Source organism: Piliocolobus tephrosceles, chromosome 6 (genome assembly GCF_002776525.5).
Source record: "Piliocolobus tephrosceles isolate RC106 chromosome 6, ASM277652v3, whole genome shotgun sequence".
Lineage (NCBI taxonomy): Eukaryota > Metazoa > Chordata > Mammalia > Primates > Cercopithecidae > Piliocolobus > Piliocolobus tephrosceles.
Window position 1 is genome coordinate 95,133,710 of NC_045439.1, and position 12,851 is coordinate 95,146,560.

The following is a 12,851-nucleotide window of genomic DNA, read 5'->3' on the forward strand; positions in this document are numbered from 1 at the left end:
GGGTGATTCTCCCATGCCAGCCTCCCAAGTAGCTGGGACTGAATACAGGTCTGTGTCACCATGCCCAGCTCTTTTTTTCTGTATTTTCAGTAGAGATGGGGTTTTGCTATGTGGCCTAGGCTAGTCTCAAACTCCTGGGCTCAAGCAATCCACCCACCTCAGCCCCCAAAAGTGCTGGGATTACAGGTGTGAACCACCTTACCTGGCCTCCCCAAGACTTTAAAGACAAGTAAACATGCTAATTAAGAATAACAGGCCAGGCGCCATGGCTCTCACCTATAAGTCCAGCATTTTGGGATGCCAAGAGGGGCAGATCGCCTAGCTCAGGAGTTCAAGACCAGCCTGGGCAACATAGCAAAACCCCATCTCTACAAAAAAACAAAAAACAAAAAATTAGCTGGTATGGTGGCACATGCCTGTGGTCCCACCTACTTGGGTGGCTGAGGTGGGAGGATCACCTAAGCCTGGTTGGTCAAAGCTGCAGTGAGCCATGATCACGCCAATGCACTACAGTCTAGACAACAGAGTGAGATGGTCTCAAAAAAAATTTTTTTTTAAAGGATTAATGGCTGGGCACGGTGGCTCACGCCTGTCATCCTAGCACTTTGGGAGGCCGAGGTGGGCAGATTCCCTGAGTTCAGGAGTTTGAGACCAGCCTGGGCAACACGGTGAAACCCCATCTCTACTAAAATACAAAAAAAAAAAATAGCCAGACATGGCAGCGTGTGCCTGTAGTCCCAGCTACTTGGGAGGCTGAGGCAGGAGAACTGCTTGAACCCGGGAGGCGAAGGGTACAGTGAGCTGAGATCATGCCACTGCACTCCAGCCTGGATGACAGAGTGAGACGCCATCTCAAAAAAAAAAATGAATGAATGGCAGCCTGAATGGCAGCCAGGCACAGTGACTCACACCTGTAATTGCACATTTTGGGAGGCCAAGGTGGAAGGATCGCTTCAAGCCAGGAGTTTGAGAACAGCCTGGTCAACACAGCAAGACCCTGTCTCTACAAAAAAAATAAATAAACAAATAAAACTAATTAACCAGGCATTGTGGCCCATGCCTGTAGTCCCTACTCTGGAGGCTGAAGTGCAAGGATTGTTTGAGTCCAGGAGGTCAAGACTATAATGAGCTATGAATGCACCACTGCACTCCAACTCCAGCCTGGGTGACAGTGCTGGACCCTATCTCTTGAAGAAAAAAAAAAAAAGAATAATGACCATGACTAGGGGCAGTGGCATACCTGTAGTCCCAGCTACTGGTGAAGGTGAGGGCCACATGCTGTGGCTCATGCCTGTAATCCCAGCACTTTGGGAAGCTAAGGTGGAAGGATTATTTGAAGCCAGGAGTTTGAGACCGGCTTGGTCAATACAGTAAGACCCCATCATCGCTACAAAAATAATTTTCTTTTTTAATTGAGACAGTCTCACTCTGTCACCCGTGCCAGAGTATACTGGCATGATCTTGACTCACTGCAACCTCCAACTCCCAGGTTCAAGCGATTCTCCCACCTCAGCCTCCCAATTAGTTGGGACTATAGACGCACACTACCATGGCTAGCTACTTTTTTGTATTTTTAGTACAGATGGGGTTTCACCATGCTGGCCAGGTTGGTCTCAAACTCCCGACCTCAAGTGATCCACCCACCTCGGCCTCCCAAAGTGCTGGGATTACAGAAGTGAGCCACTGTGCCCAGCAAAAAAAAAAAAAAAAAAAAAAAATGTTTAAGGGAGGATCATTCGAGCCTAGGATTTCCAATCCAGCCAGGGCAACGAAGCAAGACGCCTATCTCTTTAAAAAAACTAATATTTTTAAGGGCCTAAAGATTTACAGCTTTAATAAAGTATTAAATGGTGAAGTAGTTTTTATAACCTCAGCCAGTTAAGTTCAAGTCTGGGAAGAATAACAGCACAAAGGCAGATAGCAGCCCAGCCACACAGACCAGAGCTTTGGCTGGGCAAGTCCAGAAAAATCTGAACTGCTCAGTGCCCATCCCTGGGCCCCCTTTTCTGAAAATGCCAAAGCTCTGCCTCAAATGCGTCATCAGGCCCTACAATGTCCCTGAGATGGCTTACAGTTACAATGGACACCTATCTTCAAAACCTCTCTGTGTAGTCTCACTCTGCCCTTTGGCTTGTAAAGGAATACCTTCAATTTCAGGAACTGAACTGACAAAAAAAGTAGAATGTTGTAAACTACAGCAAACCAGGGGGATAAAAGCAGAGCCAGAGTACACTCTGCTGGCTCACATTGGCTGTAGCTTGCCAACGGCAACGTGGGTAAAATGTTCCTGCATCCAAAGACTGGCTATAAGGAGCAGCCCTCCACCTTGCCCCTAGTATGAGCTAAACTCCTAAAAGTTGGGAAATCCCAGGAATGCATGTGAGGGTTACACATGGGAACTCTCTCTCTTCACAGTCACTTGATCCCCAGGTTGTAACATCAAGGCCTCTAGAATCCCCATGCTGGTGTGTGAGAGACTGAGCCCAGTGGTCCATAGGACGCAGCCCAGAGCCACACCAGAAAAGGAATGGTTTCTTTAGAAACACCCCTAAAGAAAGCAACCAACTAATGAAGCTAGAAGCTAAATCATACTCTACTCATCAGCTCCTCCCAGATGGGTGCAGCCCTGCCTCTCTGAATTCAGGGACTATCCCAATCAGAGGTGCTAGCCTAATCCACCCATTTGAATGCATATCTAACAAAAGCATCTTATCCTGAGAGTGACAGAGGAGGCCAACTCCAACATCATACATCTCTATAGGGACATAGTTCTAGGCAGCTTTTGAGTTTTTGCTTTAGGGCATTCAATGTTTGTCTCCAAAATGAAACTAGGTTTACAGGATGCTTGTTTGTTTTTATAAAGATGATATATATATGTCTGTATAAAATTCAAATGATAGGAAGAAAATATAAAGAAAAAAGTAAAAATCACCCTACCCCTCAACTCAGAGGTAAGATCTTACCGTAAACTCTGTCCTTACAGAGAAGCAAGTCTATTCTGAGTTAGACCTGGGGTATAGGTCTCGTGTTCTCTGGATGAGTCTGTGGATTTATTTTAATGGAAGAGGACCCTTAATGCCACCTCTGGACTACTCAAAAAAGTTTCAGGCTGGGCACAGTGGTGACTGTTTATAGTCTCGGCTACTCAAGAGGCTAAGGCAGGAGGATTGCTTGAGCCCAGGAGTTTGAGGCTAGCCTAGGCAATATAGAGACCTCATCTCTTAAAAAAAAAAAAAAAAATTTAAAAACACTTTTTTAAAGTTTTCAAATCTCAGCCAGGTGCAGTGACTCACGCCTGTAATCCCAGCACTTTGGGAGGCTGAGGCAGGAGGATCACTTGAAGTTAGCAGTTTGAGACCAGCTTGGCCAACATGGTGAAATCCCATGTCTACTAAAAATACCAAAAAAAAAAAAAAAAAAAATTAGCTGGGTGTGGTGATGGGTGCCTGTAGTCCCAGCTACTCGGGAGGCTGAGATCACTTAAACCTGGGAGGCGGAGGTTGCAGTGAGCTGAGATCGCACCACTGCACTCCAGCCTGGGCAACAGAGTGACACTCTGCCTTAAAAACAAAACAAAACAAAAACTCAGTTTTTGCAATAATCCTAGACCTCTCAAAAATAAAAAGTTAAAGTCATGCAGTCCCCCTACCCCACCACACATACTGATTGGAGATCAGAAGTTAATCTGTTCAGCAGACATACTCCTTTTCTTCACTCAACACAGTGGCAGTCGTTCTACAATCTATCACACACATAGACATTATCACCCTTTTCATCCCCCAAAGTGTGTTGATGAGAGAAAAGGAGACACCGATACCTCCTTTTTTTTTTTTTTTTTTTTAAGAGATGGGGTCTTTCGATGTTGCCTAGGCTGGTCTCGAGACCTGGGCTTAAGCAATTCTCCCACCTCAGCCTCCCAAAGTGCTGGGATTACAAGTGTAAACCACCATGCCAGGCCTCATCATCATCACCTTTTTTTTTTTGAAATGGAATCTAGCTCTGTTACCCAGGCTGGAGTGCAGTGACATAGTCTTTGCTCACTGTAACCTTAGCCTCCCAAGCTCAAGCGATTCTCCTGCCTCAGCCTCCCAAGTAGCTGGGACTACAGATGTGTGCCACCACAATCGGCTAATTTTTGTATTTTTAGTAGAGACAGGATTTCACCATATTGGCCAGGCTGGTCTCGAACTCCTGACCTCAAGTGATCCACCCACCTCAGCCTCCCAAAGTGCTGCTGGGATTACAAGCATGAGCTACCGTGCCCAGCCGCCCATTATTACCTCTTGATATAACACTTTCAGAATTTGAAATGGAAAAGGTAAGGAACTTAACCAGTCACGCAGTGACTAGAGGACAGCCCATAAGTGCTGACAGCTTTGAGGAATGACTGTCGTGGCACCAAACTCGAAAGGTATTCATTAACTTTTATTTGAGCCACAAAAAGGATCAAATGTGTCATTTCAACAAACACACACACACACTTCCCCTACTGTTAAACAAAAGCAAATGGTTGGCTGAAGAAGCACTCTGATCCTCTGAAAACATTTCCCAAAAGTAATTAGCTAATGGATATCACATCCTACACCCTTGGAGCAAGCAAAGGGAGGTCCCTGGACCAGATGCCCACAAATGAAAACACACAGATTGTGGGTACATGCAATTACTCTATCTCAGGGACATCAACATTCAGAACTCTCTCCTATTCATGATGTTCCTATTTTTTGAGAAAAGAAAAGTTTAAACAAATTTACATGTAAAGATAGGAATAAGGCCAGGCATGAGGGCTCAAGCCTGTATCCCAGCACTTTAGGAGGCCAAGGCAGGCAAATCACTTGAGGTCAGGAGTTCAAGACCACGCTAGCTAACATGATGAAACTCCACTCTACTACAAGTACAAAAATTGGCCGGGTGTGGTGGCGCATGCCTGTAGTCCCAGCTACTCAGGAGGCTGAGGCAGGAGAATCGCTTGAACCCGAGAGGTGGAGGTTGCAGGGAGCCAAGATGGTATCACTGAACTCCAGCCTGGGCAACAGAGTGAGACTCCATCTCAAAAATAAAATAACAAAATAAATTAATTTAAAGCTCACCATGACCTGGCTGAGTGGAGGGTGGGAACTATTTTCTTTTCTGTCTCCAATGTATAGGGAAGATAAAGATCCTAACCAGTGTCTCCTTCACATGTAGCCAAAAGCCCTCTACCCCCTCCAAGAGTTCATAGACCTCTGTTCCCAGAACAACTTCCAATGCATCTGCCCACAACCACTGCTAGCCACAATTTATCCACACTACTTAGAATCTGCATACCCATTAACCTAATTCTATGCAACACTCCTTTCTGATATTTTATTTCTGTTATTTCTCCCATTCCTTAAGTTTCACAAATACAGGATCCCACATAAACAATACAGAATCATTCATTCTATCAATTAATAATCATTGTTGACTACACTGAATAGAGCTTGAGGAAAGATTATGTTAACAGAAAGGGTTTGTTTTCATGGAGCCTGAGAAAAACAAACAGGAATTGAGGAGCAAGTGTTTGTTAGTATGCCCCGGCCCTGGCCAGAGAGCAGGGAGCAATGGCCAGAGGACAGAAACATCTGTCATTCTGCAGTTTCATTTCTCATGGTCAGTTAATATCCTAAGTTTATTCATGAGTCTCTTCCAAGTTTGGTTAGTGAGTCAGTCTCTCTAGATCCGATCAGCTCTGAGTACCCTACAAAACTAAATTTCTGGTCTACGAAGCAGAGAACCAGATCCTGAAACATAGTGATGCCCCCCAAATAAAGCCACCCCATGATAACATCTATCTCCACTCTAACTGCAACGCCTATCATGGGATGTATGTGATGTATCTAAGACTCTCTGGTAGCTCCCCACGGCTTACAGAATAAAATCCAAACTCCTTGACCTGCCTTTCACAGCCCCAAATTAGCTTTCCAGCCTCATCCCCAAACAATGGGGGCTACCATGGCTCCATGCTTTCATACCTATGACTCTATCTACCTAGAATGTTCTTTGCTCAATCTTATTTGCCTGTGAAACTCCTATTTTTCCCCCAAAGCCCAGTTCGAAAGTCACCTCCTCCCTGAAGTCTTTCCTATTTACCCAGGGATTTCATTCTTACTGTTTCAAATAGCTCTTTAACCACAACTGTGCTAGAGAACTTAAGTACACTGTAACTCATCCTTTAAAATATCTGAGCTCCACTGGATACTCTGAGCTCCTGGAAGAAATTCACTATGTATCCCACAAGCATGAAATGGGAGCTTGATGTTGAATGACTGATCACATGAAACATTAAGAGACGGCCAGGCGTGGTGGCTCAAGCCTGTAATCCCAGCACTTTGGGAGGCCGAGACGGGCGGATCACGAGACGGGCGGATCACGAGGTCAGGAGATCGAGACCATCCTGGCTAACACAGTGAAACCCCGTCTCTACTAAAAAAAATACAAAAAACTAGCCGGGCGTGGTGGCGGGCGCCTGTAGTTCCAGCTACTCGGGAGGCTGAGGCAGGAGAATGGTGTGAACCCGGGAGGCAGAGCTTGCAGTGAGCTGAGATCCGGCCACTGCACTCCAGCCTGGGAGACAGAGCGAGACTCCGTCTCAAAAAAAAAAAAAAGAAACATTAAGAGACAATAAGAGGAAAAAAAAGTCCCACAAAATTCAAGAAATAAATTATCTACATATTTAATCTCATTTAAAATGACCACAATATGGCTGAGACACAACGTGAATATTTCAAACGTTTAAATAATAAAACCAAAGGCCTGTCTGGTGGCTCATGTCTGCAAGACCAGCACTTTGGGAGGTGAAGGCGGGAGGATCACTTGAGGCCAGGAGTTCAAAGCCAGGCTGGGCAGCATAGTGAGACACTGTCTCTAGTTTTGTTGTTGTTGTTGTTGTTTGTTTTTTGAGATGGAGTCTCACTCTGTCACCCAGGCTGGAGTGCAGTGGCTTAATCTCAGCTCACTGCAACCTTCGCCTCCCAAGTTAAAGCAATTTTCCTGCCTCCACCTCCTGAGTAGCTGGGACTATAGGCATGTGCCACCACACTCAGCTAAGTTTTATATTTTTAGTACAGACGGGGTTTCACCATGTTGGCCAGGCTGGTCTTGAACTCCTAACCTCAGGTGATCCATCCACCTCAGTGTCCCAAAGTGCTGGGATTACAGACGTGAGCCAACACATCCAGCTTGTCTCTAGTTTAAAAAAAAAAAAAACTAATAAAAATGTTTAAAATAATAAAAGCAACCAACATTGAACCCAGTGCTAAACTGTTTACATGACTTAATCTGTACAACTGTATGAGATAGGGACTTTCATCTGCACTGAAGATGAGGAAATTGAGGCACAAGAGAGGTTAAATAACTCAAGATCATTTGGTTTGCAAGTGACAGGAGCAAAATGCAAACTTCAGTGGTCTGGCTCCAGAGCCAGTGGGCTCTGAATTCAGGCAGACGTGCTTTGAATCCAGGCTATGTTATAAATATGGCTTTGAATAAGTCATCCATCCCCTCTGCATTTATTTCTTTGTAAAATGGGTATGATAACCTCTTTCTCTTAGGATGTAGAGAGGACTAAGTTAAATATAATAATGTATGCAGAAGTCTTTAAAATTGGTTCTCCCACCTGGCAGGTACTCCATAAAAGCTAATTCATTTTTGCCTTTCCTTCCTAAAAGCTAGATGAAGCAGATTCAGAGGCAAAGGATCTACCCCAGACTGCTTGAGGCTTTTTCAAACAGATCAGGTAGTTAAGCCACTCAACCCAGAAAGCCTTGCCTTACCTGCTTATCTCAAAAGTCCATTCCCTGCACAGGGGCTAGAGACCTTTTAAAATGTAAATGTCATGTCATTCCCTTAAACCCTTCAAAGGTTCCTAATTACACTGGAGATACAAATGAAACTAAAGAGGCAGGCATTCTGCCCCCAAGGCCCCACTGCTCTAACTTGGCCCTAGTCTTCAGACTAATCTCCCCTCTCCCTTTCCCCCTCCAGTCCCACAGGCCTCTTTCACTTCCTCCTTGCTACAGTCAGCTCCACACATGGTTAACTCTTAACCCTCCTTCAGATCTTGGCCTAAACGTCACTTCCTCAGGGAAGCCTTTCCTGAGCCCCCAACTCAAATCAGTCTCTTAACCCTCTCTTCATATTTCTCTCCTTATACTCACTATAGTTTGAATTATTAGTTTACCACTTCCTTCAAAGTTTTACTCGAAAGACACCTTCTTAGGAAGCCTTCCCAGGCCACCCTAATAATATAAATTCAACTACCACCCCTGATACGTCAGATTCTCCTTCCCTGCTTCCTTTTTCCCCTTAGCATTTCACAGTTTTTAACAGACTATATTTTTGTTATATATTTTATTTGTTGTCTTCTCCCCCACTTCCATGAAAGCACCACAAGGGCAATCATTTTTGCGTTCTTTGTTCACTGTATCTAGAACAATGCCTAAGACATATTTGTTGACAAATATTTGTTGTTGAATAAATTTCCACGACTATTTATTTATTTATTTTGAGATGGAGTCTCACTCTGTAGCCCAAGCTAGAGTGCAATGGCATGATCTCAGGTCACTGCAACCTCCATCTCTCAGGTTCAAGCAATTCTCGTGCCTCAGCCTCCCAAGTAGCTGGGATTACAGGCATGTGCCACCACACTCGGCTAATTTTGTATTGTTTTAGTAGAGACGGGGTTTCACCATGTTGGTCAGGCTGGTCTCGAACTCCTGACCTCAGGCACTCCACCCACCTCAGCCTCCCAAAGTGCTGGGATTACAGGCGCGAGCCACCACGCCCGGCCACGACTATTTATTGTTAGACTTTCCCAATGGCTAAGAACTAAAACATGGTATCTTTTTAGCTTACCACTGTACTGCCAACACCTAGCTCAGTGCCTGGCACATAGTAAGTGCTCAGTAAAAATTTATTTAATAAATCAAAGCCACAACTAGTTGAAAAATTGGAAAATGATCAAAATGGACGCACTAACACCACACTTCTGCCTCTTTCACTGTGTAATGTAACAGTGAGGTTGAGGACACAGACTACTGAAATAACCACCAAGCATCCACCAGGCCAGGAATCTGTCTGTCCACATCCTCTGCACTCTGCCATACCGTGCACTACACTGCACCCGGGACAGAAGCACCCTACAGAGGCCCTCCATGAACACAGGGTTGAACTCAAGTGGGCAAACCATAAGCCAAACACCATCTTACCCCCCAAGTCCCATTCTTCTACTGCCAGTCCTATTCTAGACTAGTCCTGGATGCCAAACATGCTTCCCCAAGTGGGCCTGTGGACTTATTCCAATCCAGGACCTTTAATGCCACCTTTGGCTTACTCAAAAAAATGGTTTAAAATTCCTAAACAGCTTCAATAATGCTGTAGTTCTCAGGAGCAGGCACACCTAAGGTCATATGGACCCCTCCCCCTCACAAACGCTGATCCAAGGCCAGGAGGCCATCTGTCCAGCAGACGCTCTCCTGTCCTCCCTCAGGTCACACTGAGCCTCCCGCCAACACCCTCGTTGGCAGGAAGAGCCCTTGCAGAGAGACAATTTTCACCCTGATCAACATGCCTGGTCACCCCTGAGGATCCCAACTCTGGAGCTCTAGGAATACCTGTCTGCTCCGCGAGAAACCTTCCCCAGGGTCAGAACTTGGGCTCAAGGGAGGGGAGGACTGAGGGGCGCCGAAGAGGGTCGTTCCCCGAAGTGTCTGCCCCGTGACGGCGACAGCTCTCCGGGCAACGGGGACGGTCGGGCTGACAGGCCGTCCCAGGGGGAGAAAGTGGCACCGTTATCCGTGCCCGGGCGGGGGGCCGCGGGCTGTAGCCGAAGGCGGCCGCACGTCCCGCCCTGCGCGGAGGACAGCAGCGTACCCGGCCTGCCGAGGAGCGGCGGTCACAGCGGCGGAAGGGGCCGGCGCCCGACGGCCGGGGGCGGGGTGGGGTGGCGGCCTGGGCCCGCCAGGCGGCGGTCGGGGGAAGTGGCTGCCGCCTCTGGCGGCGGGCAGGGTCCGCCAGGCTGCAGGGCAGGGCCGCGGCTCCAGCTCGGGCTCGGTCCCGGCTCCGATCCTCCCAGGCCCAGGCTGGGGCTGCCCCGGCCCGCAGGCCCCGCTCGGCCCCGCTCGGCCCCGCTGGGCCCGGCCCCCGGGGGGCGCTTACCTGGCGGCTACGGCGGCGACTGCAGGCCCGGGTCTGGGCCGCGCGCGTCCCCAGCGCCGGCTGCGGGAGCCACAACATGGCGACGGCGGTGGCGGGCGGGGCTGCGGCTCCGGGGGCGGAGCGGGGGCGGGAGCCGGCTTGGCGGCGGGACCTGGCTGGGGCTGCCGCGGGGAGGAGTTGGGGGGGGGGACAGGCGGAAGGCGACTCGGACCTGGGCACCGGCCCAGGACGGTGCGGTTGAGGGGCTGCCCCGGCCTGGGCCCGGCCTCCCGCCTCCCGCCCGAGGCGGGCTGCGCGGCGCAGGCCAGGCGACAGCGACGACGGCGGCGGCGGGTAGGGCGGGGCAGGACGGGACCGTACGGGGCGGGGCGGGGCGGGGACGGCGCCGCTCAGGGTTGGATCCCCGACCCCTGGCGTCCCCCGCCCGGCTCCAGTCCCCTACACCCCCGCTAGGCACCCCGTGCGGTCCGGCAGGCAGCCGCTCCCTGCGACCTGAGCCTCTTGTCCTCTGACGCGCCTCGGGGCAGGGGCCGAGGCTGCCCACTAGAGGAACAGGATCTGCCTACGCAGCTGTCTGGCCGGCAAAGAGCGCCCAGGACCCAGGACTGCGTCCTCTTCACTGAGACCTGGCGCATAGTGGGGCCTAGTCGAGGCTGTTAAGTGAAAGGAAGCAGGGGTGGCGTGGGCCTGGCTCTCAGGTGCGCTCTAAGTGTTTGGTCATACAAGGACATTCGCGCAGGCTTGGAGGTGCGGGGCACTCTGACATGCTGCCACTGGGGTAACCGAGGGACGCGCGGCAAACAGAGATGGAGGACTGGCAACGGGTGCCTCAAAGAGGTAGACTGGGAGATCTCTCAGGGTTACTGGGGAAGCGTTGACTATGCAGGGTGAGAACTCAGAAAGTCTGGCAGAAGGCCGGGAGGGTGACAGGCAGGACCTTCCAAGAACCCGGCGTACCTGGAAACTGGGTCCGCAGCATTAGGGCGGCAGCAAGGTCAGGGTGTGGGAACACGGAGATGAGGCCCTGGTGCCTGGCAGTGAGCACACACTGCTAATCGTGGAGAAATTCCTTCTCCAGGAAGGAGATGCAAATTTGCAAGAGGGCTGGAACTAACACGCAACCGGGGCCTGCTGTGCACCAGGCGTGGAATTCAGTTGAAAGTTTGGCTAAGCAGTATGTTAGCGATGAAGCAATAAAGTCAATAAAGGGTGATGATTTCAAGTATTTGGCAGTGGGAGAGAGAGAAAAGTAGGCCTGGAGCTCAAGAAGTACCAAGAATAAAGGAGAAAGTTGGGTCCTACTGTGGAAGCTGAGGCAAAAGCATCCCTTAAGCCGAGAAGTTTGAGTTCAGCCTGGGCAACATAGCGAGACCCTCCCTCTCTACAAAAGAGTAAAGGGAAAAGTTGATTTTTTTCTCTCTCTCTTGAGACAGAGTTTTGCTCTTGCAGCCCAGGCTGTATTGCAATGGCGCAGTCTCGGCTCACTGCAACCTCTACCTCCAGGGTTCGGGTGATTCTCCTGCCTCAGCTTCCAAAGTAGCTGGAATTACAGGCACACGGCACTTTAGACAGAGTTTCGCTCTTGTTGCCCAGGCTGGAGTGCAATGGCACAATCTCGGTTCACTGCAACCCCTGCCTCCTGGGTTCAACCGATTCTCCTGCCTCAGCCTCCGGAGTAGCTGGGATTACAGGCATGCACATGCCTGACTAATTTTGTATTTTTAGTAGAAATGGGGTTTCAACATGTTGGTCGGGCTGGTCTCAAACTCCTGACCTCAGGTCATCCGCCCACCTCAGCCTCCCAAAGTGCTGGGATTAACATGCGTGAGCCACCGCGTCTGGCCCTAATTTTTGTATTTTTAGTAGACATGGGGATTCACCATGTTGGCCAGGCTGGTCTTGAACTCCTGAGCTAAGGTGATCCACCCGCCTTAGCCTCCCAAAATGCTGGAATTACAGGCATGAGCTGCCACGCCTGGCCGGTGATCTTTTTTTTTTTTTTTCTAACTTGAGTGGGGAGACCTTAAATAAAGGAGCTGAGAGGGGAGAATGGCAGATAAGATGTAGGATAATTGATGGTGCAAGATACCAGAAAAGGAAAAGTAGATGAGAAGGGGGAAGGGGGAAAGGGGAGAGCAAAAAGTCAGAGAAATCCACCTCTTACTACACGATTTAAAGAGTGCTTAAAGATTGAAATATTTTGAGGTAGGGAGGCATGCATGCTTCCATGGATGAGCTGCCTGGATTACCCTCTACAATCATCCTTAGGGCAGCTGGTCTCACTGTCCTTTAAAATTTAAGTACAATTGACTCCAAACCCGTGTACCACTTAAGAAACCCAGCATACCTGCCAATATCTCCAGAGTTTCATTGGGAACTTACATTTCTCCTAATTATCTCAGGCCCTAGTTTCTTGTTTCCAAAAAATACTGTGCTCTTTGGAAGATTTGTCACCATATCCCAGATATTAGTCCATTTATATTACCTCAAAATATTTCACCCTACCTATAAGCAAGAAAAAATGCTCCAAATTATATGATTATGTTATAGTTACATAATTGTTAAATAAACTAGAGTTTGTAGCCATTAAAAATCATGGTAAAGAAAAATATTTAATGATGTGGGAAATCTTTATAATTAAAAGTACATTATAAGGTGATATAGCAGATGGTAATATA

At 48.4% G+C, this 12,851-nt stretch overlaps 1 protein-coding gene across 5 annotated transcripts in view; it reads right to left on the reverse strand.

Annotated features, from left to right (window-relative positions):
- Positions 1–10,482, reverse strand: part of ZNF592 (zinc finger protein 592) — a 55,797-nt gene extending 45,315 nt beyond the window's left edge. For all 5 annotated transcript variants that reach the window (XM_023187164.3, XM_023187161.3, XM_023187160.3 and 2 more), the window contains exon 1: positions 10,174–10,482. The gene's annotated coding sequence lies outside the window, so the exon portion shown is untranslated. The remainder of the gene's footprint in view (positions 1–10,173) is intronic.
- Between the last annotated feature and the right edge of the window lie 2,369 nt (positions 10,483–12,851).